This window comes from Dermacentor andersoni, chromosome 4, assembly GCF_023375885.2.
Source record: "Dermacentor andersoni chromosome 4, qqDerAnde1_hic_scaffold, whole genome shotgun sequence".
Classification (NCBI taxonomy): Eukaryota; Metazoa; Arthropoda; class Arachnida; order Ixodida; family Ixodidae; genus Dermacentor; species Dermacentor andersoni.
In genome coordinates, this window is record NC_092817.1 from 121,339,098 (window position 1) to 121,365,144 (window position 26,047).

The 26,047-nt window shown below is 44.8% G+C and overlaps 1 long non-coding RNA gene across 2 annotated transcripts; it reads right to left on the minus strand.

Moving 5' to 3' along the window:
- On the minus strand, window positions 1-25,472 carry LOC129386419 (uncharacterized). Of its 2 annotated transcripts, XR_008613802.2 has the most exons (4): window positions 25,302-25,472; window positions 22,435-22,478; window positions 13,399-13,650; window positions 1-894 (listed from the first exon to the last, which is right to left on the minus strand). It is a non-coding gene; the product is annotated as an uncharacterized lncRNA (long non-coding RNA). The 2 variants fall into 2 exon arrangements; XR_008613801.2 differs by lacking the exon at window positions 22,435-22,478 and having other exon boundaries at window positions 25,302-25,471.
- Between the last annotated feature and the right edge of the window lie 575 nt (window positions 25,473-26,047).

Consider the following 26,047-nt stretch of genomic DNA (forward strand, 5'->3'; position numbering starts at 1 on the left):
TTGAAAATATTTATGAAGCATTTTATGCCAACAAAATAGACATACATTTGTAGCAGTAAATTAGAATACAGTTCTTATGCTTAAGTTGCCGTCGTAGCTATAATCCGACTATGATATGCAGGAAAAAGATTGTGCATTGGTATAGTTCATTAATTGAAAACGATTAATACATTTTATAAGCAAAAAAATCTCATTTTCTGACAGCATCTGATGCGATTGCACCTATCATTTTTTTATTCCATAAGATTCTTAGCTCTCAGCATATGTATGCACTTCAGCGTTTATTGCTTTCCTTCTGCTCTATGAATTAACTGCATTTGCTAGCCTAGGACTTGTCCTATCAACTTCTTTTCTATGTTTTCACAATGTCTTTTGCCCTGGTTCTTTTTCCTAATTAGCATGCCAGATTTACAGAGCTTGAAAGACTGCTGTGAGCACTACCGTATGGGTCAACAGAAAGATTCATAAACCTTGAATGTACGAACCCTTCGACTACAATAAATGCCAACACAGTGCTTAATCATGATGTCTCAAGCTCGCTAATAAACGTGAAGCAAGCTTGTACCAGCAAGCCGGGTCCACTTTAAAAGGGGGATAATGGAAAAGTGCTTGTGTGCTTAGATTTAGGTGCATGTTAAAGAACACCAGGTGGTCAAAATTATTCCGGAACCCTGCACTATGGTGTCTTTCATAACCCATTGTAAAGTTTCAGAATGCTAAAAGGCACAACTAAATTTTGTTTCTTTCCATTTCTCACCCTTTAAAAACTTCAAACAGATGGACCTTGCCCGGGTCTGCGTCCTGTTCCTAACAATATTTTATATTACAGATGTCGGGGTAGCACCAGCAGTGGCCACAGCTGTTGGATCTTTGCGTCCTGCATTTGTTTCCCTCCTGGAAAGAGCAGTTATAAGCATAATGTCACTTGTTTGGAAACACACATCCAGAACACACAGATCCAGAAGAAGACGCCATCTTATCCAGCACGTTATGGTTGAGACAGATCGTAGCAGGCACTTTTGCATATCTCATTAGCATATGATGCTATTTGTTGTAATTTTTGTGTCCACTTTCCTGGCCTTTATTCATTTCAGCATTATTGTGCAAAGGGCGATACTTTTACATCGAGATAGAGTAATTGTCCAAAGGAGAGACATGGCTGGAGGAGACGACACACATAAGCCTCCTTTGTCCGTATGTCTATGTTGCGCAGTTACTCTGTCGTTATCTACCAGCAAGCCCAAGTTATTCATCGGCTACATTTACTAATTCTCCGTTATTACAATTTCAGTGATATAACATTGAAAGTACAAAGGTACACAGGAAGAGAGACTTGAAATGATGAAGAGCCGCAGAACAAGGAGCATCGCTGAAGCCAGTGTTTCGACAAAGAGAAGGAGATAAGTTTTCTTGTCAAAACATTGGCTCCAGTAAAATTTTTTTTTCTATCACTATTTACGATTAAAAGACAGCATTATTGTTCTTGCTGAAGTATTATGCATTATGGAATAAAAATTAACAGGGTGAAATGTCAGGAATGTGAAATTTCTTCTGTATTCTAATGTTACAGCGAAAGCTAGAAAAACATGATGTACAGAACCACATTGTTATTTTTCACTACCCAGTTTGGCCAGCTTCATTCAGAGCTTGCAATTTGTTGCATTAACGACCACTGGAATTCATTAATTGAATTGCTTCGTGATTTACTTATGTTTAGAGATGTTGAACTTGTTTAAATGTAGCTTCTGGCGTCTTCTTGCGCCTCACTCATGTCTCCCAATACGTTCAGAACACTGCATCTTTTTCATATATCTAAAACGAACAGCCTTAAGATTGTTCCACTGCTAGGCAAAAAAGCACTTGACAGAGTACTGTATTTTCAGACATTACAAAATGTTGCCAGTAATGCCACGTACTAAGAAAATATTGTATAGAATAACAATATTCAACAATATTGCAATATGCAAACAATGAGATTAGGCCTCCATCCCATTTATAGATACAGTGGGCACAAACATGTCAACACATACTGTTCAGTGCAAAGATGTGTGACACACGTCAAATACTGTAAGCACCAACGTGAATACAGCAGGATGTGCACATGCTCTCGTTTCATTTTATCTTCAGTATCCTTCACTGCTTCCTGCACAACATGCTAGAAAGGATGGGACCAAAGGTGCCCCAGTTCGCCAGTTTCTCACCTTATTACTACTACTACTATTCACACTGTAATTACAGTGGATGAGAATATACAATACATGCAATTGATGCAGTGTTTTTTTTTTTTTTTATGCAAGGCACAAGTAGTATACTGTCATGTCGTAGTGACAGTGAGGAACACAGTAGCAAAGCTGTGAGTCACAAAACTAACTCTTTATTGAGTCACCTTATGTACAGAAAGAACAAGTCACACTCAAAGCACAAATGATATGGCAAGCACAGTCGGCGATCATCAAACTGATCTGCAGGTCAGGATTGAACCACGAAGAGAATCTTGTATCAATAAAGTTTCTACTACTACTACTACTACTACATGCCTGACTCATGAAAGGTTCCAGCACAACCGCTGGTGTGTGCACAAGTTCCAGAATGCACAACCCCCTTCGCATCATGTATGCAATCCGACCACAAAAGGCTCAGCGACAACCAAGACAACAGATAGAACCGGCTACAGGAATCGAGAATGTTCCGATATGTGCAGGCACATAGTGCACCGAGCAACAACACTTAATCTACACGTGTTAGCGAGTTAAAAGCAGTCACCGGAAAAGGATAAACAAGTACATGTGCCAATACACAAGAAAGAACTGCATTCACTTAAGTGTAGCACAGTGCAACAAAGCAACTACTGTGGTCTGCACCTCAAAAGCAAACCTCACAGTTGGACGAAAATTTATCCAGGAAGGAGGAACAAGCATGGGAAAACCCCCCATACACCTAGCCATAATTATTATTGTTGTGGCTGCACACAATAAAATACAGTATATTATAAACTGCCACAATCATCTCCATTTACCATGTGTAAAACACATTTTACCTTTTGAATTGTTGATATCACTGCCACCTTTCTTGTGACCTCTATGTTCAATAAAAAATTTAATGTTTAGAGAGGCATCACACTTTCCAATGTGCATATACTCCAAAGGAAGGACTCTCAAAGATGGTTCTGCATAAAGAGACTTGCCAATGGGATGCATTAAAAGGCACGATACCAAAGACATCTATAGAAACATAGACCTGGTAGAGTTGTCACAGCTGCACGTAAGTACCTTGCCATTCAATCTTATGCACCTTAATAATGTTGACATCAGCTTAGGTCCAGATAATACGTTCGCATTCTACAGCATACTATATATCAGCAGGTCACGTTCATGGTGGCTACAGGCAACAAGCAGCATAAGAACCACAAGCAACCTGTGCGTGCAGTGGTGGCCCCGCAGCAACTAAGTTGGCAAGCACATCGCACACTGCTCACAAATTTTTTACAGCCACTGAACACTGCTACCAACATCTGGCCTTGACAGCACTGGCATCATGTCTGCCCCATCCACATAATGAACATGCACCAGCCATATTGTTACGTAGGAAGACGCACACGAAGAGCTATATACAAGTATATTTAGAAGGAAATACGCCGCACTTGGCCAAGAGGCAACAGCCCGCGTTAGCCTCTAATCATCGTCGTCGTCTCCCCATTGCTCGCCTCTTCGTCATTGCAAATACTGTTCTGTAGCACTACCCCTGGCGGCAAAAGCGCCGTCACGGAGCGACTAAAGGCCGGACTCGGAAGCAGTGCAGTAGGCCTTGAGTCTAGTGACTTGCACGACATCACTAAATGCCAGAGTAGAGGACGAGGTTGAACTCACAGGAGTAATTTCGCACGTCACAGGCGTCACCTGGCGCAGCATGCAGTAGGGCCCTGTGTATCGCGAAAGGAGCTTTTCTGAAAGTCCGACTTGATGAGAGGGTGACACAGGAGCATGAGCGCACCAGGTGAAAACTGTACGTCCCGGTGGCGGGCGTTGTACTTACGCTGCTGAATGGCTTGTGAGGCCGTCAGTCGAGTATGGGCAAGCTGGCGTGCATGGTCAGTGAGGGTGATGGTGTCGCATGCATACTCGCTTGTTGAGATCGCAGCAGGAGGAAATGCCGTGTCAAGAGGCAAGGTCGGTTCGCGACCGTACAGTAGATAAAATGGAGAAAATCCGGCGGTGTCGTGCCGGGAAGAATTATACGCAAATGTGACGTAAGGAAGGGCAATGTCACAGTCGTGGTGGTCCTTGGAAACATACTTGGACAGCATATCGGTAAGAGTACGGTTTAACTGCTCTGTCAGGCCATTGGTTTGAGGATGGTATGAGGTAGTCAGCTTGTGTTGAGTGGAGCAGGAACACACAATGTCTGTGATAACTTTCGAGAGGAAGTTACAACCATGGTCAGCAAGCAGCCTGTCGTGAAGCGCCATGAAGTAAGATAATGTCACGCAAGAGAAAGTCCGCGGCGTCAGTGGCGCAACTGGTAGTGAAAGCCCGCGTGATGGCGTATCAGGTGGCGTAATCAGTAGCGACGGCTACCCATTTGTTCCCAGAAGATGACGTGGGAAAGGGACCGAGGAGGTCTAATCCAACACGAAAGAACGGTTCCACAGGGATGGTGATCGGCTGGAGATGACCGGCAGGTAGCACCTGAGGTGTTTTCCGATGCTGGCAGGGATCACAGGCAGCAACATAGCGTCTCACGAAGCGAGCGAGACCAGGCCAATAGAAGCGACGGCGGACGCGGTCGTACACGCAGGTTACCCCAAGATATCCTGCAGTGGGTGCGTCATGCATCTCAAAGAGCACAGTCTGTCGTAGATGTTTTGGCACAACAAGAAGATCAGATCTGTCAGGGAGGAAGTTCCTTCGGTACAGAATGCTGCCCTGGAGGTCATATCGGCGAACGGATGCATCGGTAGGTGTAGAGCGCAGACACTCGATGAGTGCTCGCAGCGATCGGTCTCGGATCTGCTCATCGGCGATGTTAGTGAAGGTAGACACAGAGAAAATGGTGTTGACGGCACTACTGTCGGCGGCGTCAGGCTTGTCTACCGGGTAGCGAGGCAGGCAGTCAGCGTCCTTGTGTAGTCGGCCAGATTAGTAGGTGACAGAATACGAATATTCTTGGAGGCGCAAGGCCCAGTGACCAAGTCTTCTTGTATGATCTTTCAGTGAGCGTAACCAGTAAAGCGCGTGATGGTCTGTGACAATGGAAAAGGGTTGGCCATATAAGTATGGGCAGAACTTCGCAACTGCCCAAACTAGAGCCAGAGACTCACGCTCAGTGATGGAATAGTTGCACTCCGAGGGTGGGAGGAGCCTGCTGGCGTAAGCGATAACACGGTCGTTGCCACGCTGGCGTTGTGCCAGTACTGCGCCAACTCCATGACCGCTGGCATCAGTACGGACTTCAGTAGGCGCAGAAGGATCGAAATGGGCCAGAACGGGAGGCGTGAGAAGGTCGATTAGATGCGACAAGGCAGAAGCCTCGTTATCGTCCCACTGGAAAAGGGCATCTTTTTTTTAGAAGCTTGGTTAGTAGCCGTGCTAGGCCGCGAAATTTTTCACGAAACGACGGAAGTGCAAACAAAGGCCGATGAAGCTGCACACATCCTTGACACACTTCAGAACAGGGAAGTGCATAACAGCATGGATCTTGCCTGGGTCTGGTTGCACTCCATTCACATCAACAAGATGTCCAAGGACGGTAATCTGGTGATGGCTGAATTGGCACTTCGATGCGTTGAGTTGCAGACAGGCGCGACGAAAAACGTCCAGGACTGCTAAGAGGTGCTCGAGGTGCGTAGCGAACATTGGGGAGAATACTATAATGTCGTCCAAGAAGCACAGGCACATGGATCATTTGAAACCGTGAAGAAGGGAGCCCATCATGCGTTCAAAAGTGGCAGGAGCGTTAAATAGACCGAACGGCATCACTTTGAATTGATAAAGACCATCGGGTGTTACAAAAGCAGCCTTCTTGCAGTCGAGATCGTCCATGGCAATCTGCCAGTAGCCGGAGCGAAGGTCAATAGAGGAGAAGTAGCGAGCACCGTGGAGGCAGTCAAGGGTGTCATCAATCCGAGGTAGGAGATACACGTCCTTTTTGGTAACCCTGTTAAGGTGCCGATAATTCACGCAAAAGTGCCATGAGCCATCCTTCTTTTTTACCAGTACAACAGGTGACACCCATGGACAACACGATGGTTCAATAATGTTCTTGGCAAGCATTTTGCGAACTTCTGCGTGAATAATTTGACGCTCAGCCGGTGACACTCGATACGGGCGGCGATGAATAGGAGGGGCACCGCCGGTATTAATGCGATGTTTAACAGCTGTAGTTTGGGCCAACGGACGATCGTTAAAGTAAAAAATATTGTGGTAGGAAAACAGAACGAGGTAGATCTCACGAGCGTGCTCGGACGGCATGTCGGGCGCAATCATTTTCTGTAAGTCGGCGATGGTACAAGTTGCCGACTGCGATGGTAGAGGAGGATCGGCTGAACTGTCGTCTACTGCGATAGATGCTACTGAGTGATCCTCGAATGAGCAAAGCTGGGCCAGAGATATCCCGCATGGCAGCACTTGTGTCGTCAAGCCAAAATTGACCACTGGCAGGCAGACGCAATTCACCGTAATAGATATAACTGTATGAGGTACTGTGATCCCATGTGTAAGGAGGACGTCCTGCATAGGAGCTGCGATGTAGTGACCATCGGGGACTGGTGGGGATGACACTAAGTCAACATAAGTCAGTGCCGAAGGTGGCAAGCGAACGAAGTCGACGGAACTGAGGCGACTGGGGTGTGGTTCAGCGGGATCCAGAACAGGCAGGTCAAGGCAGAAAGTACTGGCAGAACAATCGATGAAAGCAGAATGTGCGGAGAGGAAGTCTAAGCCGAGGATGATGTCGTGGGGACAGTGGGCGATGATTGTGAATAGCACGATAGTGGAGCGATCAGCAAAGCAGACACGGGCGGCACACATACCAATTACGGGGGCTGTTCTGCCATCGGCGACACGGAGAACAGGCGTCGTGGCGGGCGTGATTATTTTCTTCAGGCGGTTACGATGGTCAGCACTCATTACCGACAAATGCGCCCCAGTGTCTATAAGAGCAGATACAGAAACACTGTCGACTTGCACGTCAAGAAGGTTCAAATGAGTGGGCAACGTCAGTAGAGGATTTGGCGGTGTAGGGAGCAATGCAGCGACACCTCGAGGCGCTGCACCGTTTAGTTTTCCGGCTGGGAGCGGCGTCCGAAGGGAGTCTGCGAATAGGAGCTACGGGGCTGGGGAGAACGAGATTGTCGTCGTTGGGGCGAAGGCGAACGAGAATAGGGGCGGTTCAGCGCAGGAGAATCAGTGGCAACATTATTAGAGCGTGCGGCATAGGGACGAGAAGGGCCACCTGGGGGGCGAGAGTAGGCAGTATAAGTAGACTGGGTCGGGGAACTCCAACGACTGCAACAGTGCCAAGAAATGGACCCGACTCGACGGCAGTGAAAACAAATGGGCTTGTCATCAGCAGTGTGCCATTCAGATGGGTCGCAGAAATGTGGTGGGTAATAAGATGCGGGACGGGGCAGAATCGAAGAAGCCGCGTAGGTATCAAGGCGATGGGCCAAGCAGATGGTGTGAAGACCCATGTTTGCGAACTCCTGGGGGACAACAGCCTGGATCAGGGAAACCGTGACTGCAGGTGCGTTGGAGGAGCTGGAGTCGAAGGCAGCCAGATAGGCAGCCTCGATCTCATGCTGGACAATCCTGGTAACATCGCCAATGTTGTTGGGACGAGGGGCGTCGGCACAGGAAGATGTCGCTGGGGTGTTGGGCAGACGGGCAAACTGCTGGTCGATACGTCAGCTTTAAGCGAGTTCTTTGCGGCGGCACTCTTTTATAACTGCATCCACCATCGCCCCATTGTTGAAAACGAGCAAGTTGAAGGCGTCATCAGCAACGCCTTTGAGGATGTGGGAAACCTTGTCTGACTCAGTCATGTGTGCATCAACTTTGCGGCATAGAGCCAAGACGTCCTGAATGTATGTGAACGCAGGGCTCTATTGACGTCTGCACACGGCCGGATAACGCCTTCTGCGCGGCAAGCTGGTCACCGTAGGGGTTGCCGAACAAGTCTCAAAGCTTTTGCTTACGCGAATCCCAACTGGTGAGCTCATCTTCGTGTGTCCGAAACCAAACTTGAGGTGTGCCACCGAGGTAAAAGACTATGTTGGCGAGCATGATAGTAGGGTCCCACCGGTTATTGCGGCTGACGTGTTCGTACAGGCTGATCCAGTCCTCAACGTCTTCCCAATCTTTGCCCGAGAATACGCCAGGATCACGGGGAGCGGGGAGAGCGATGTAGGTTGTCGAAGTGGCAACAAGTGTCAGAGGCGACTGAGTCGAGTTGTCGCCGGGAGCCATAAAGGGAGGCTTGACGTACCGTCCACTGCGAAGCTCCGCAACGAGGTACAGGGAACGTCCGACCTCCACCAGATATGTTACGCAGGAAAACGCAGACAAAAAGCTATATACAAGTGTATTTACAAGGAAATACGCCGCACTTGGCCAAGAGGCAACAGCCCGCGCTAGCCTCTAATAGTCGTCGTCTTCACACTGCTCGCCTCTTCGTCATCGCAAATACTGTTCCGTAGCAATATGAAGAGGTTATTTATGTTATTTATTACTAGGAAAAGAAAGATAGGAAGGAAAGCCTTTTGAAGAGGTTCTTCATCCCACTTTTGTTCTTTGTACTGTCATCATTACCATTTACAATTGATATGGTTGGTTGCCTAGCAACTATACTCCTCAGTGCCAGGACTTCTTCCTGATGTATGCAGCACATTTCATTAGAACACTTCTTGGTGCTGACCAGCTTGTAGCCTAATTAGTAGAGTAATGACAGGACTTTACCTCTAAGCACAGGTAGATGTTCCATACTTGACAGAACCAGCTATTGCAGTTACACCATGGTGAGCTTGCACTCACAATCTGCACAGTGGTTAGAAAATTTTAGGTAATCTCCATTGCCACGATGATGAGCTCCTCATTTGAATCTTCATACCCATCCACAGCTACACTTCTGAAGTTAAAAAGCTGAGGGGGCATGTCGAGCGTAACCACAGAATATGCCCAGCAATATCCTGCCATTTATGCAACAAACTTTTCTCTAATGCCTACCACATAGTTACCAACTTTTATGATTTAATCGAAAAATGCCAAATTTTTACAGCTTGTTTACGACTGTCATATAGACACCAACGATTTTACTATTTATTTTTTATTTACAATACTGTTGGCCATAAGGCCATTACAGAGTGGGTTTTAAAGCATCGCAAATACAAAACTGGGTGTTACAACAATAATAGGTTTTCAAAATTACAAACTACATGTTACAACAATAAATTACATCGATGATGTGTCAGTCATACAAAACGGGTAAAAGCCATAATTTGAACAGTAGTTATCAAAATACAAACTGGGTGTTACAAAAGTAAACTACATCAACAAAGTGTCAGTCATAGAAAACAGGTGGGCTAATAATTTGTACAGTAGTAGAACACTTCGGCAATTAACTTCTAAGTTGCATCAATAAGGTGACAGTCATAGAAAACAGGTAAACTAATCATTTTAAAAGTAGTACAATACTTTCGCAATCAATTTTCTAACTTCTAATTCATGAAAAACACTCGAATTCATAAAACAGACGATATGTGGTATATGGCACTAGTTGAGAAAAAAAATAAACGTATACCTAATACGTACAAGAATGGAAGCAAACAAACATTCAGGTTGGTAATGACGGCGTTATGCATTTTTCAAAGGTTTCAGCTGAGGTGCACTGCATATATGATGATGGCAGGGCATTCCAGTCACTTACAGCTTGAGGTAGGAATGAATTTGCTGATGTGTCGATATGTATCTCGGACACAACGAACATTGAGCGTTGCCTTTTCCTGAGAGTTCACTTTTTGGGAGGAGCTAAGTAAGCTGCAATGGTCGACGTTAAAAAAGGTGCTTACAAAGCAAAATAGGAATTTCATTCTTGCCACTAGGCACCGCTGCGATAGAGGTCGTAGTTGAAGCAGGTTTAACATCTCTGTTACCAAGTTGGCAGAGGAATACTTGGACAAAATACCCTTCTCTGTACCCTTTTGAGTTTGTTTATTAGACCTACTTGGAACGGATCCCATATAATGCTTGCATACTCTAACTTTGGCCTCACATAGGTTAGAAACGCAGCTAGTTTGCCAGATTGAGGCGCGAGCTACAAGTTTCCGTGCAGAAACAAGTTATTTTTTTCGGCAGTGCCTGTGATATTCGTGACCTGCGTTTTACAGCTTAGGTTCTTGGTGATAGTTATCCCTAGCTATTTGAGTGTACCAACTGTAGCGAGTATTCTGGAATTCACAAAGCATGTGTGATCCAAGGCATCCTTTATCTTGTTCAATACCCAAAAGATCTGTTCTTTGTTTGTTTATCTTCATTTTGCAGTTTTCACACCCCATTTCAATGGCAGCAAGGGCATCACTGAGCAATTTTTTGTCATTGATGTCATTTACCTGGTGCCACGCCGTCTCAGCACGTGCACTCTTTGCACCTGCGGCAGATTACTTCTGTAGCAGGGTGCGTGACTGCGTATGCGCTCAGCCATGCTTACATCCATGCGCAGCACCCCCCCCCCCCAGACACGGCAGAAATGGAGACGCCAACTTACCCCCAGTTCGCTTCCCCTTCCTGCCCGCCCCTTTGCATGCACTTGATCATGTTTCCCTTTTCTTCTTTTTGCTAGCGCTGGAAGGCGTCATTCGTGAAGCCACTATCTCTCTTGTCTCATCCTCGTACCTAAAACACACAGTGTGTGGGGCGAGACAGGATCTTATTGCACTTAGACTTCGCATGGAACATGATGCAGCTCCACTTCGGCGGTTGGTTGCTCTTGTCGTGCAGCGAATGATTTGAGAGGTGCATTTGCAAGCACTGCTTGTAATTCAATCCTTCGACCATCTGCATCAGCAGATGTTTCCATTTATTGTCTTGGCATTCCTTTGCAGTGACATTAAAATTTCTTTATATTCAAATCGCATACAAACGCACTTCATCATAGTGAGATTCTAAATGCATCATGCTCTATGGGCAAGAGGTTATGAAAAGTTTAATACTTCATTATATTGAACTTTGTTATATCGAGATTTAACTGTATCTCCAAGTAGTGGGCTGCACATTCCATATATCTTCGTGAAAATGTGTTCGGTATTTAGTCTGGGCCAACAGCTTTCTTTTTATCCGTCTAAAATAAGAGACAGAATTCCTTCGTATGTTACTGTTATGTCAGACATTGGTGCGCAATAGTACTGATATCAAGGAAAAGGCAATGAACCAACTTCATCTGAAGCTGTAAAAACTCACTGAAAATATGAATTAAAGCATGACGATATCAATGCGGGGTCAGTCACAAGCGCATCATTTATGACTACGCTGTAAGATTTGCTATCACTATGTCATAGGTAGTGCCAAGAAAACATTGTGAGGATGATTTAATGAAGTTTGTGAGGGTTTTTGCATGTTACTTATTTTTGGCTTCTGTTAGCATGTTTTGTAGTAGCACTGACATGCTTGATATTTTCCGACAACCCCTTTTCGTTTTCTGTCTTTGGCGACTGATCCTTGACTTAAGGTGGATGATCTCGCGGATAATCCATGGGTTCTGTTTGTTTGTCCTTTTCTTTGTAACAGGTATGAAGTTGTCAATGCAATGGAAGATAATAGCTTTAAATTTAGCCCGCATTACCTTGACGTCAGACTCGGTGCTGAAACGAGCTAAGGAGTATGAGAGATAATAAATTATACTAGTGTCATCGGCTTTCGAGAAATTTGGTGCACAGTATTGTGCTTTGTTTGAAGTAATGCTAATTTATTATTCAATATTCCCTTGTCAACTGTTGTATTGTAATTATCAAAGCACCTGTCAAGAAATGCTAAATCAATGTTGGATTCTGCTGCTCCTGCCGTGCGGGTACTTTCCTGAACTATTTGCGATAAGTCGTGGGAAAAAGCTATATCAATGAGTGACACTTTGAACGCTCTTGTTAACCTACAACGAGAGACGCCTAATCGATATCTGGTAAAGTCCTCCGAAATAATGACACGACCATATTGTGGTTTTTGTTCATCTAAATAACTCTTGATATCCTGTAGGTACGAAGCCAACTTATTAGGCGTTCTGTAAACTTCCCCGAGGAGGACTAAGGCATTGTCAATCCTAACGTTGCACCACTCACTCTCGTGGTTTTGGATACCTTGCAAACGTACGGATTCAACATCTTCTTTAAAAACTATGGCAACACCACCTCCTCAGGATTCACAGTAATTCCGCATTATCTTATAACCGGGCAGTAGTAACTCAATGTCTCGTATGTCATGATGTAGCCATGTCTCAGTAACTGTGACAATGGGTGGGTCATAGCTGGCTAGAATGTATTCTAGGTCGCCACTTTTATTTACCAGACTTCCAGCGCTTAAATTGACAAGCCGAAACTTGTCTTTTTTGTTGTGCGCACATATTCAGTCCTGGCTACTTTGCACTGGTGGGTGTGGACTACACTTAACCTTGACTCGACGGTTTCTTGAGTGGTTCCAATAAAATGCCTCTTTATTGATATATAATTTTTCGTAGTCAATACGCACATGCTGTCCCTCCTCCCTTTCCTTCCCAGTGGATTTCCAAAGCAATTTACGTTTAGCCAAGGTTTCTTTTGAGAAGTTATCTGAAACTAAATATGCCAGTTCCTTTCAGATTCTTACAATTTTTGTAGATTTCTGCCTTTTCTCTGCAATCGTTTAACCTTGAGACAACAGGGCGAGGCCTCGCAGTCTGCTTTTTTACAATTATGTGCACGTGCTCAACTGCGCTTAGAGTGACACAAAGCTTCTTTTCCATCCCATCTTTTAGCACTTTACTGTGCAGGCCATCTGGCGTCTCACTCTCCTCCTCCGGTATTCCAAATACCATTAACTTGTTCCATCTGCTCCTATCCTGGAAGCTAATAAGCCTTTCCTGTTGCCTTTGAATAGCTGCATCTATTTCTTTTACAGTTTTCGTCAGCTGTCAGATAGCTTGACTTTTTGTGCTCTTTGAGGATTTGTAGGCCATTTTCAGACTGTTTAACCGTTTTGAATAATCTTTTGGCCATCACATAATTCTTTCAGAAGAGCCTGTGTAAATACACAGGTTCTGCTCAATGTCTCCAGAAAGCAAAAGACGCCAACTTGCAAACACACAATACACCACCTTTGGGCAAGGGAACACCATATTAAAGCAATTGTCGCTCTTATAACTACAGAAGGAGTAATAGCTGACCTGTTCAAGGAACAGAAGTCAACTTTTAGTTGACATGGCTTCCAGCATGCCACCTTCCCCACTGGAAGTTGCATGCAAGGGCTCCGGCTTTATACGGCAAGGTGAATATCGCACGATCCATCCATGACGTCCAAGTTCTCATGCTGCGGCTGTGGTGCCGGCGATCCGCTCGAAACCAGCAGCATCAGAAGCCAGTGTAACAGGAGACATATTCTATGCCTCTGCTTGAAAAACTGCACTGATCAGCACCACCTGTTCAAGGAACAGAAGTAGATTTTTAGTTGGCATGGCTTCCAGCATGCCACTTTGCCCACGTGCACTTTGCCCTCATGCAAATAAAGTGCTCACACTCTTTATTTACATGCAGTTTATGGCAAAACTTATTTCAAAAAATGTAAATATGGTCGCCAACAAATTTTCAGAGCTGGCTAGATATTTTGGACTTGCCCGATTATTCAGATGGACACCCGAAGCAATGCCACCTACTCAACAGAACCAGTATGTAACGGAAACAAACTTTTTGGCTGCAATTATAAAAATATTTCACAAATAAATACCTCGTGAATATTTTCTTTTGTATCATTCCAGCTGCGACTATAAAGAAGGGCCTGTTCCCACTATCCCTGCAGAACAAAGCCTGTGAACTATATTAATAAACAATAAACATCTGCAGTATTAAAACAACTTTTGGTGCATTAATTAAACAAAATTTTGTATTCTTGGGCATTGACTAATATTTTCAAACATTCAGGTTGGCAGGTCTGCAACCATGTTAGATCAATTACAATGCATTATCAGCTTAGAGGAATGTTTTTGCGACAAGAACATTTATGATGCTGACAAGCAGAAGCATTTCCAGGACACGGCCTGCCAGTCATTGAGTTGGACACGCTGTATTTTTGATGCACCGCAAGCATGGCCTCTTTGTCCATGCTTCAAAATATGGATGCACTATGGCAGACGTCCGTTCTACCATCTGAGCTAACAAGGAGGCTAGGAGACGGCAGCGCAAGGCCAAATTAACCGATAACTTGAGGTGCAGGAACAATGAATATGACAAAACATTTTTTTTTCATGAAAAAAAAACTGCAGAACTCATTTGCTCTTTTGTCCATAGAGCTCCCAGTACATATGTCACTGAATTTTGATCCATGCAATGCTTTTTAACGAACATAGAACATTGGACAGAGTGCTAAACAACTGTGGAGGTTGCATTTAACCCACTTTTCCATATTTATTTCTGTGCAAATTCACGTTTCTCTTCATATGATGCCGTCTTTCACGTAGCACCTAAGTTATGCATACAGATAAATTGAATGATCCTAGCTAAATCTGAAACTTACATCTTGGAGTTTGTATTTTTCCATAAAGAGACCGATCTTTAAACTGCTCATTTAAGAAATGCTGTAGACAGGGAAACCACGCCCGCTAGCTGTCTCTTTACAAGAAACCATCTCAGACTCTGGCCTTTCACCCACATTACCTGTAACATGCCACTTTTCAACAGCGTTGTTTTCATGTGCGACAACTGAGGCTTTGCAGTGCTTAACACGTAACACAGTGCCGCGATGCTTCAGAAATTGCAGCACTCGTAGTTAGCCAGTGTTTGAATATACTATCTTGCTACTTTTGGTGGTGCATAGAGAGGCATGTTTTAATCTGAAGGCATTTTCATTATGATGCATTAGGGGCCTCAGAGGGGTCCTGTTGCAATTGTTGACTTTGGGACTGTCGGCTACATAATCTCTGTACATAATCATTGTTTGTGGAATGGATAATAAACTGAAACTGTAAAATGTAAACTGCAGGCCACACAGACAAAAGCCATCTGTGGGGCTCATACCACTGTCTTTGGTGTTATCCGTCATTAATTTACCTTGGCCACAAAGTAGGAGGAGGAAGAACTTTACTTTCGTCAGATGTTAGAGTTCTTTGAATTACTGGGTGCTTTCTTCTGCCAGGCAGCATGAGGTGGCCGTAAGTCCTTGACTTTCGACGATCTCCAAAGCCCAGTTGACTGCCCGCAGCTGGACTGCAGGATCCAAGCTGAATACCACTACCTCCCAGTCCAAAGGGTTATTAAGTTCCACCCTTGGCTTTAGCCTGGGGCAGTTGCTCAACACTTGTCAGGTCCCCCTTATGGGCATTGCAGTTTTTGCATTTAGGTGAGAAGCAGCCCAGATATATTAGTGAATACTTGTAAGGGTTGGCAAATGAGCCAGTCTGCAAATGTCTCCAGGTACTCTGTTGCAGTTTATCCAGTGATTTATGTGGAGGGAAGTATTTTTGTCTACCTTTGTGGTCGTGCATAGTAATTTCATGGAATGTCACCATTCAATCCCTCGCTGAATGCAGGTCAAGGCCTCCCAATGCCCGGCTGATGAAACCTCGGGCGTAATTGTGGGAAGCCTCATTTCCTGGGTGCGAGGAATGTGCCGGGACCCAGACAATTCGAATCTGGCAATCAGATGGTGAATATTTGTTTAGAATTTGCAGGGCTGGTTTGTGGATTTTGCCACAGGCAAAATTTCTAACTGCAGTTTTGGAATCGCTAAAAATCATTTTCGCAGCGGTGCCATTTACAGCCATAGCTATAGCTGCCTCTTCTGCTTCCTATGCATGCATGCAACTAACTGTTGCTGCGGAGTGAGTCTGGCCTTCAATGTTGACTACGCCTATAGAGAAGGCATCTCGGCTTGGGTATTCCGCAACGTCGACGTGGACTATATCCTGCAGGCCCAAGTAGTGCTTATGTAGAGCTTTAGCTCTTGCTCTCCTTCAGTCCTTATGATGCTCAGGATGCATGTTTTTTGGCATTGGGTCAATCCTTAAATTCCTGTGGTATATTAGTGGGAGTTTACATATTGAGGTGTGTGTGGATCCATATCGGATCCCCTCTCCAGTTGGGCTAGTTTGTGTGCCTTGGCCAGCTCCTCTAGGGCATTGTGGATTCCCAATTCTAGGAGTTTCCCATTAGCCGTGTAACTTAGTGGGGTGAAGGGCTTATTTGTAGATTGTCTAATTAGGCAAACAATTTTCTTCTTTTCAGCCAGGTAGGGGTGCAGGTCAGGAGGGGAATGTAGCCTCCAGCTCAGGATGAAGGCTTCGACAAGCTGCCCGAGATCCACTTCCTTGATGCCTTTACGTTTGTTTGCTACTCACTTAATTAGCCTGGCTGTTTGGCTAACACACCCTATGATTTTGCTTAGGGCAACTTCATTCTTTCCGTTGTTTGTATGTGTATCCCCAGAATTCTAAACGTCTGCACTTCTTGTACGTATGTGCCATCTACCATCAGCTTGATATCTGGGTGAGGTGTTTTTGCTTGCGGTTGAGCCCTTATAATCAGAAGTTCTGACTTTTGGGGGGAGCACGAGAGACCTATTTGATTCGCATGATATGACACTCGATCTGCTCCTGCTTGTAGTGTTTCCCCTATGTCACTATCGTTTCTGGTATTAGCCCAGAGGGTGATATCGCCAGCGCATAGTGGGTGTCTTAAACTAGAGATTGTGCTAAGTGCAGTAGCTAGCAGTATAAGAGAGATGATAAATAGGAAAGGGGATAGTACTGATCCCTGTGGGGTTCCTTTGCTGCCAAGTTGCAATGTGGAAGATGCGATGGAGCCTAGTCGGAGTTTGGCAGTCTTGTCAGAGAGGAAGGCGTTGATATAGTTGCAAGTTTTGTGCCCAACATTGTCTTTATCAAATGCAAGCATGATTACTTCATGCTTCACATTATCAAAGGCTTCTGTTAGATCTAGGGCTAGGACAGCTCTAGTTCTCTTCCGGTGAATAGGATGTACAACCTCTTCTGAGAGATTTAGCATGATGTCTTGGGTTGATAGATTTGCTCTAAAGCCTATCATGGTGTGCGGGAAGTAATTCCTGTAATTTATGTGGCTCTGAAGCCCGCTTAGAATTACATGCTCTAGTACTTTGCCTAAGGAGGAGGTGTCAGATATGGGCATGAAGTTCTGCAAATCAAGCTTCTTTCCCAATTTTGGGATGAAGAAGATCTTTGCATGCTTTCAGGATGAGGGAAGTTCCCCTCTTTTCGAACATGCATTAAGGTATTTAGTAACTGCTTCAATCGAGGCATCATCTAAATTTCTTAGTGATTTGTTTGTAATCCCATCCATGCCTGGAGCTAAGGAGGCCTGGAGTCTTTGAAGCGCAGCTCGCACTTCAGACTCGTGGATCTCCTCACCCAGTTTGTAGTTCGGGGTTCCAAAGTAGCTCGGCAGAAAGACTTTGACGTCTCTACGTACTTCTGTCCGAGTTCCTCAACGAGTTCTTTATCTGTGAATGCTTGGGTATGCACTAATCTAATGATGTTTTTACTGTGTGCTGTTTTGCTGTTCTCCGGACCCAGCAGGTGTCTGAGGAGGTGCCAAGCATCCTTGACTCCAAGTTTGCAACTCATTTGGTTTCAAACTTGACCCCATTTTTGCCTGGCAAGCTGTTGTGCATAATCTTCTCTTTGGATAGCTTTGCAATATTAATGCACAGTGGCCAATTGAGTTTCTGCGTTTGCCACCTTTTCTGCAGACTGTTGTATGCTTCCCACATATGCAGCAGCCGAGTGTCCACAGGTTGTGGTGCCTCTAACAATGGGATTGAATTGGCTACTGTTTTAACATCACTGATAAGATCTTTGACTCATTGCTCTAGGTTGCTTATTTGATGCCCTGCGTTTTGATCCCAGAGTTGTCTGAATTTGTCCCAGTCCGTAATGTGGACCGGCTTTCTGCCTCTACCTCTGAGGTAATTGGCAGTTATAGTAGTTTCCACTATGTAGTGGTCATTACCTAGGTTAGTCATGGTGTTCTGCCATGTCACTTGCCTTATATACTTTGTGAGCATCAGGTCCGGAGATGTTAACCTGCGCGCTCCTGCCAATTCTAGTAGAGGTGATTGGGTCTTCGTGTATGGTAAGGCACGCATCCTGGATTTAATTCCAGATGTCCGTGCTTTTCTTATTGGCTCTCTATCCCCAGGTCATGTTTTGTGCATTAAACTCTCCCACTATAACTAGTGGATTATGTTTAAAAAGTTTGAGCGTCACGTTTATTGCTTCAATAATGGTAACGTGTCCTCCCTTTGGGTTGCTGTATGCATACAGCATATGGTAAACAAACGTAGGCATATAATAAACGGTAGGCATATATTACATAATAAACGTAGGCGTATAACTAAATGGTAGGCACACTCTCCACGTGAATGTGGTGGGTATGCTTACCGTTTCTGGAATTAGTTCTACTAGGAGACAGTCCAAGTCGGACATTTCTAGGTCATGTTCTACGGCCGTTAGGCTTGTCTGAACTAATGTGGAGATTCGGCATTTCTCTGAAATTTCGTTTTCGTAGGTTTTATAGTTCTGGCAGTTTAACATTGCCAAAAGTTTGCTGCAAGGCAACAAGGTTAGGGGCTTTTTCATTAAGGTTTTGTATGTGGAACTGCAGGTTACTTCATTTTTTTCCAAAGCTTCTACAGTTCCATAGCCAGATTGTTATGTCATTATGCAGTCCCACTATGCTGAAGTATATGGGGGGTTTCTGAACGCTGCCTGGCACCTGAAGTAGTTGCGCCTAGCTCAAAGGTGGATGTAAAGCTAGCAAAGGCTACTTCTTGCTTGCTTTGTCTGGCTTTAAGTGCCTCAATACTGCTGCCTTGGCCACAGAAGACTTTCCCCCTCTGCTGAACATGCAACAACATGGCCCAGAAGGAATTAGCGACTCTCAACTAAAATTGAAAGCAGGCATTTCTAACAGGTCATCTAACCTGTCATTTCTAACCTGTAAGGTGTCATGTTTTAAAGCGAAGCTTTCTCTGCCTCTTCCTCCAATTTGCCCAATGCTGCTGCTGCCGTGGCTGTCTTGCATGCCGCGTCAGGGGTGGTTCAGAGCGTGTGTGTATATATATATATATATATATATATATATATATATATATTCACATATGGAAAGAGCGTAGAAGAGAGGAAAGTAAACACGAGAAACTCATTTGGACCTTTGAACCACGCCGCATGCGGACAATGCCCTCTGGAGCTCTCGGCAATCCCACATTAGTGTCTTGATAGCTCTAATTATCCGTAAGCCCCCCCCCCCCCCCCGCAAGAGCATTGCAGAAACTGCTGCGCTTACCTTTCTACTAACGTGCAAGTCCAGAGAAAAGCTAGACAGAATGGTAGAGGGGGCAGAAATAGGGTAGAACCGATGCAGTCGCAAAATGAGTGAATAACAGCCTTGCCACTGTTGCAGCTTCAAAAAGGGGAGGGGGGGCATAGGGAAAAGGCGACGCAAGAAGGCAAGGAAACGCTACTACCATAGAGATGACAGTGGTTGTGGATAAACTGGATAAATTTAAGTTCCAGGGTACATTATGGTATGTTTCTGCTTTTTCTGAAAAGCAAATGCCATGCAAATATGTCAAGCGGATAACTCATGCAGGGGGTACAGAAGCAGAGCTGCCTTAATTAAAGTGCACTGCAGGATCTGGGCGACACTACGGAAGCGGTCGCACGTTAAATCAACACTTCTTTGTCCACCGCAGTAGTGTTTCAGCAATGGCATTGCTTGAAGTTGCAGGATTGATTACCTCCGTGGCAGCCACATTTCGATGGCAGCCAAATAAAAAAACGCTCGTGCACTTAGATTTAGGGACGCGTTAAAGAACGCCACGGCGTCAAAATTAATCTGGAGTTCGCCACTACGGCATGCATCATAATCCAGTTGTGCTTCTGGCACAAACAGCCCCATAATTCAATTAATGTTTAATATTTCTGCCAGGATGCAATGTGCCAGTTGAGACCATGACAATGCGCAACCCTCTCAGAGGTTATGAAATACGGCACACAACAACGCCTCAAGCAAACACCTCTCCCTATGTGTTCTGTGTACTACGCAAGCAAACAGAAGTGGTGCACGCAAGGTAATGTTCAACATCAACTCACCACTCTCATCTCGGACTAACGCTGAGGACACCACCCACTCGACCTCAAGCTCAACCACCTCGATGGTTCGAATAAATGTTTTTTCTCTCTCTCTCTCTCTGAGCAAATTAAACATTCACCGTCAACATCACCGCTGATTATCGTCAATCAAAGCAAACAGCACAGAAAGCTTTGCCTGCATCAATTCCCACAGTGCATGGCATCCGCATAATTCTTTAGACTGTGTCTTTAACACCAATTTTATCATTCTTCTCCTAGTATTTCAGCCATTCTTCCAATGAACTGTCCATCTTATTGTTTAAACCACAAAAAAGACGTGTACCCTCCGCCTTCTCAGACAACCCAAATCTTCTTTTTTTTTCTTTATGATGACTGTCTGGGGCTGGAATAGCCTTTTCACTGACACCGTGCACCCCTCTGATCTACATCATTTCAAGGCTGCCATAGAATCACACTTCACTCAAGTAACCACCCATCCCTCATGCAATACCCCGTACCCCGAGCCGTTGAGGTACTATTAAATAAATAAATAAATAAATAAAAAATAAATAAATAAATATGTATTTAGCCTGGCGCCTGATGCAGGTTTGAGAGGCGTTATATGTTACTGGACATATAATTTTTCAGTGTAGTCCACATGCCCCTGCTCACATTTTGCTGGAATAGTCAGGTTCGAGGACTGCTTCGGTCGCAACACAGCACCCACATGTCCTTGCTGATCTTTGTTGAGGTGGAGCTCACTGCACTTTAGTCATTCTTTGAAGTGTCAGTCATAGCATTCTAATTTCCGCTGATAACATCTTTAATCTTTCTATCTCGGCCAAGAGCATCCACAGCAGTTGTCCAGGCAGTGCCAACCACCATCTCTGGACAATTGCCATGGTGGAAAATATTTCCCTATCACTGGCATATAAACATCTCGGAGCAGCGTTTGCCGCTTCAGCTGTTCCATGGGATCGATTGGCTAGCTTGATCCAATGCATTGCTGAGTTATCTAGCACATAGTCCAATTAAAAATGAACATGATTTTTTATGGATGATTTTGCACGCAGCCATCGCAAGTTTGCCATGCTGTGACTGGTGGAGTCATTCTCATCACTGTATACCATTGTTGCAGCCAATCACTGTTCTGGCATCCCACCAGTCTGCAACATGACACAGTCATGCCTAGCTTTCCTGTGATATTATCGCACACATAGCACATTGTTTTGCTTTTTGACAGCAACCATTTTTTACCAGGTTATGACTGTTAACAATTTGTCATTCAGTGCAAGGTGCACATATACCATATTAAACATTTTTTCAGTGTTGCCGATTTTTTTTTAATGTACACGAGCATGAGCGATTGCTCTGCAATGTACGGCGATACACATAAAAGTAGCAGACGGATTTGACCCATGAGTTGAAATGCGATGACTGTGCTTGCCAGTATCATTATGATTTTAGAGTTGCTTGCTTTTCTGGGCACAAGTACACTCAATAAAAAGTTTGATATTTAGCTCACAGTATTAGCATAACACCATTTTCTTCTAGACCGTCACTATGTAAAAGTATATAGAGTTATACCTGCCAACCTGTTAACTTTACAATTCATAAATATTGACGGACACGAAGACGAAAGGGGGAGGGGAGAAATAGCATACATTTTATTTTTTAAGGTTTACCCTGAGAACACGTGTTGTGAGATACATATGCATGTTATTAGCAATGATTTACCTTTAAATGTAGTGCACAGGCAGCAGTGAACTTGGAGCAGGAGACACTAAATAACAATGTAGAGTTTTTATATCACAACTAGTTTCTACGCGATTCTATTGTTGCTGATTTCACCTGAATCCGGAACGCACATGAACAATCTTGCAAGGCAGTACCCCTGTAATTACCTTTCAACGACTTAAAAAGATATGGTCAGGCACCGACAAGCGAAGATTTTTCGCAAGAATTTATTGTCCATAAAATCATAGAGCGGGCCCAAATTTACAAACGTTACATGAAATTCGGGAGAATTGGCAGGTATGTACCATAGTTAGAATGGTGGAAACACAGCACCACGGAGATATGAAGAAAGTAAGCTGCTCTTACCCATAATTTGAGCTCTCCCATGAGAACATAATGCTGCCATGGGCCTGCATGATAGGATGTAATAGTGGGCATTCACATTATGCACTAATTACCACTTTTCCTTCTTCCTCTTTCTCAATATGTGCCTATATCATTCCTTATACCCTGTCGAAAGGCAGCCAGCATTGTATTGATAGTGTTGCTGTGTGCACTTTACATTCAGCTTTTCTCCTAATATATCATCTCCTTCCACCCTTGCACAGTAGCACAACTAGTGTTATCTCTTATTACAGATGCTCGTCTTTATCTACCTTTTTCTCTAACACCCCCAACTAAGCATGAATTGAACTTCAAAATTGTACAGGAAATAAGCTGTACGTAAGAGTCAATCACCACAGGTGGTGCTAGAGCTACCTTGCTAAAGTAACAACATGCATTATTTCAGTGCGTGCTCACGTCAAACGCATTGCTGAATATCGGCAGTTTGCGCTCGAAAGTGCCCCATGTGCAACGCTACTGTCCGCAAATGCCACGCTGTGGCTTCGATCGCGCCATCCCGAGTAGGTGAGGCTAATTGTCATGTGACTTCCGCATCTGCACTAGACCCTAATAAAGTTGTACTCACTCACTCATTGTCACCTGACAGTTGGCCAAGTATCAGGTCAGTTTAAACACACCAAGAACAAAACCCAAGACATCACGTGTGCATATGGTCTGGAGCGAGAAGAGCCAGTACAATGAAATCTGTTCCTATTCAGTGCACAGAGTTAAATTCGCGACAATGTTTAATCTAAAACAACGTTGAAGACAGTTCAAGTGTTACAAGTCACATGGATAGCGCAAGTTCTGAACAGTTGAAGCTGTTGAAGGAGCATTCTAAACACAGAGATTCCAAACAAACATGCATTTCACAGAGCGCAATGTGATGATTCCATTAAACGACTGCTGCATCACTATGTTCAATGCCATGGTGTACTCAAATGTTTCCAGTAGCCAGTGCATCATATCAATACAAAGCCGCAGTGAGGATTATCGGCTTTGTGTCTCGCCCATGCTAAGTTAGGTTAGCTTAGGTTACCTTAGGTTAGCGTAAAAGGCGTTAGGTTAGCGCGGTGTATTCTCACAGCGGTTACACCATGCAGATTTTTGTCTTTGCGTCTCGGCCATGTTAGGTTAGGTTAGCATAAGAGGCATTAGAGTAGCGCGACCTATTCTCATAGTGGTTACAGGGGCGTCAAGAGTCACCGGCGGCATTTCAGTCACTTGCGTTCAAACGCAGTTGCTAAGGCGCTCTGACTTCTTTATTTTCAATATATGCGGCCCAGCCTCTACTACAGTCCCTACTGCTCCCGCGGAAACATCTGTGATGTTATTTTCAAGGTACATCGCTGTTAGGCGAAATAAAGCTATGATCCGACACGAATGACTAAGCATGAGCGCCGCAGGGGCGTGACAGTCTGTCCAACACAGCGGTCGCCAAATGGGGCAATAGAATAAAGAACCATGGGGCGTCAATACCTATTTCACCATGCCAGCAGCCAGCATCCCAGCGCAAACAAACTCAACCCCACTCCACAATGCCGGCACGCCTAGGGACAAACGCATACAACAAGCGCTAACAGACCTCCTCCCTAGTGCCTAGGCAGACTCATATTCAAGGAGCAAAAGACCCCAGATTTTAAAGCGAAGCTTTCTTTGCCTCTTCTTTCAACTTTCCCACTGCTGCTGCTGCTGTGGGCTGCTGTAGTGCACACCGCGTCGTGGGGTGGTTCAGAGCGTGTGTATAGATGACAGGCGTGAGTAACAGAGGAAAGGCGACGGGAGAAACTCGTTTTCACCCCACCGCTGGATGTATTGATGTTATGAGCGTTGTAATACCGCGTCGAATGTGCACAACGCCCTCTGTAGCTATAAATACTTTGTTTGGTGCAATACAACGGACATGAGAAAGGCGACAGGACAAGGCGCTAAATTTCTCCTAGAGCCTTGTCCTGTCGCCTTTCTTGTGTCCGTTGTATTGCGCTAAACGAAGTATTTATGGATCCGCACCAACTAGCCCGCCAACGCATTGTGCTGAACTATCCCTCTGGAGCTCCTCGGCCGTCGCCACATTAACCGCTTGACAGCTGTAATTATCCGTGACTCCCATCAAAAGCATTGCGGAAACTACAGCGCTTCCCTTTCTACTAACGTGCGAGGCCAGAGGGGACGCAGATATAACTGTAGAGAGGAGAAGAAGGAACGGGAATAGAAGAGGCAGTTCCCATATAAGAGAAGGGGGGGGGGGGGGGGGGGGGGGGACGTGACGCGAGAAGGCAAGGAAACGCCACTAGCTTAAGTTAAAGGTACGGTACAGTACGTTGCTCCTATTTCTGAAAAATAAACGACATACAAGTATGTCAAGCGGGCAACTTACGCAGTGCGTGCAGAAGCAGAGCCGCATTAATCAAAGCGCACCGCAGGGTCCAGGAGACACTACGGAAGCGGTCGACCGCCCAACCGACACTTCTGTGCCCGCCGCGTTAGCTTTGCGGCTATGGCATTGCTAGAGGTAGCGGATTTGATCCCAATTGCGGCAGCCGCATTTCGACGGGGGCTAAATAGAAAACGCACGTGCACTTAGATTTTGGGACACGTTAACGAACCTCACGGTGTCAAAATTAATCCGGAGTCCGCCACTACGGCGTGCCTCATAATCCGGGTGTGGTTTTGGCATGTACAACCCCATAATCCTATTCAATTTAATACTGCTGCCACAATGCGATGTGAGGAAATGACAACGCCGGCGCACAACAACGCCTCCAGCAAACACCTCTTCCTGTGTGTTCTGTGTACTACGCAGACAAACAGCAGTGGTGCACGCAAGGTAACGTTTAACATCAACTCACCACTCTCGTGTTAGCCTAAACGTTGAAGAAACTAAGCTTTAGCCGTCAACATCCCCACTAATTATCGTCAATCAAAGCATCCGGCACGGAAAGCTTCGCTAGCATCGATTCCCACAGTGCCTGGGATCTGCATAAGTTTTTCTTTCTCGCGCCCGCTCTTACGCGCGCCTGCGCACAAACGTCAGGCCATCCCTCAAATGACCGTCTCGTGAAGTACAGGGCTCGCGGCATATTCGCAGCTTTTAAAATGAGGTCAAGACCAATTAAGATTATCGTCGTTGTAGGACAAGACAAGCCCCAAAGAGTGTATTTATTATATTTTTTGTAGTTCACTATAATTTGTATCATTAACATCAGCGCCATTCTGGCTTGTACTAAAAGCGTTATTTTATGTAATTTGCTTTTGAATTTTGCAAATGTGTTTTTGAAATAGCAGTTGATTATCTCAAAATTGTTAACCGACGACGACAATGCCGAAGGTGACTCGAACGATGCTCGTGCGCGACGTGCAAAACATCAGACTGCACGAGGGCCTACCCTCTCATATACTTGCACTGCCTACCCAGTCGCTACCAATCCAATGCCTAAATTACCGCGCCTGAATGCTCGGGAGTAATCCACCAGGGCGACGCCACGTTTACAACATAAATGATTTTTGTTCGTGTTGTTAGAACATAAATAACTTTCATTGTGCACTGCTACTTTTCACAAAGTTCCACTGTATGACATGCGCTGAAATAAATTGA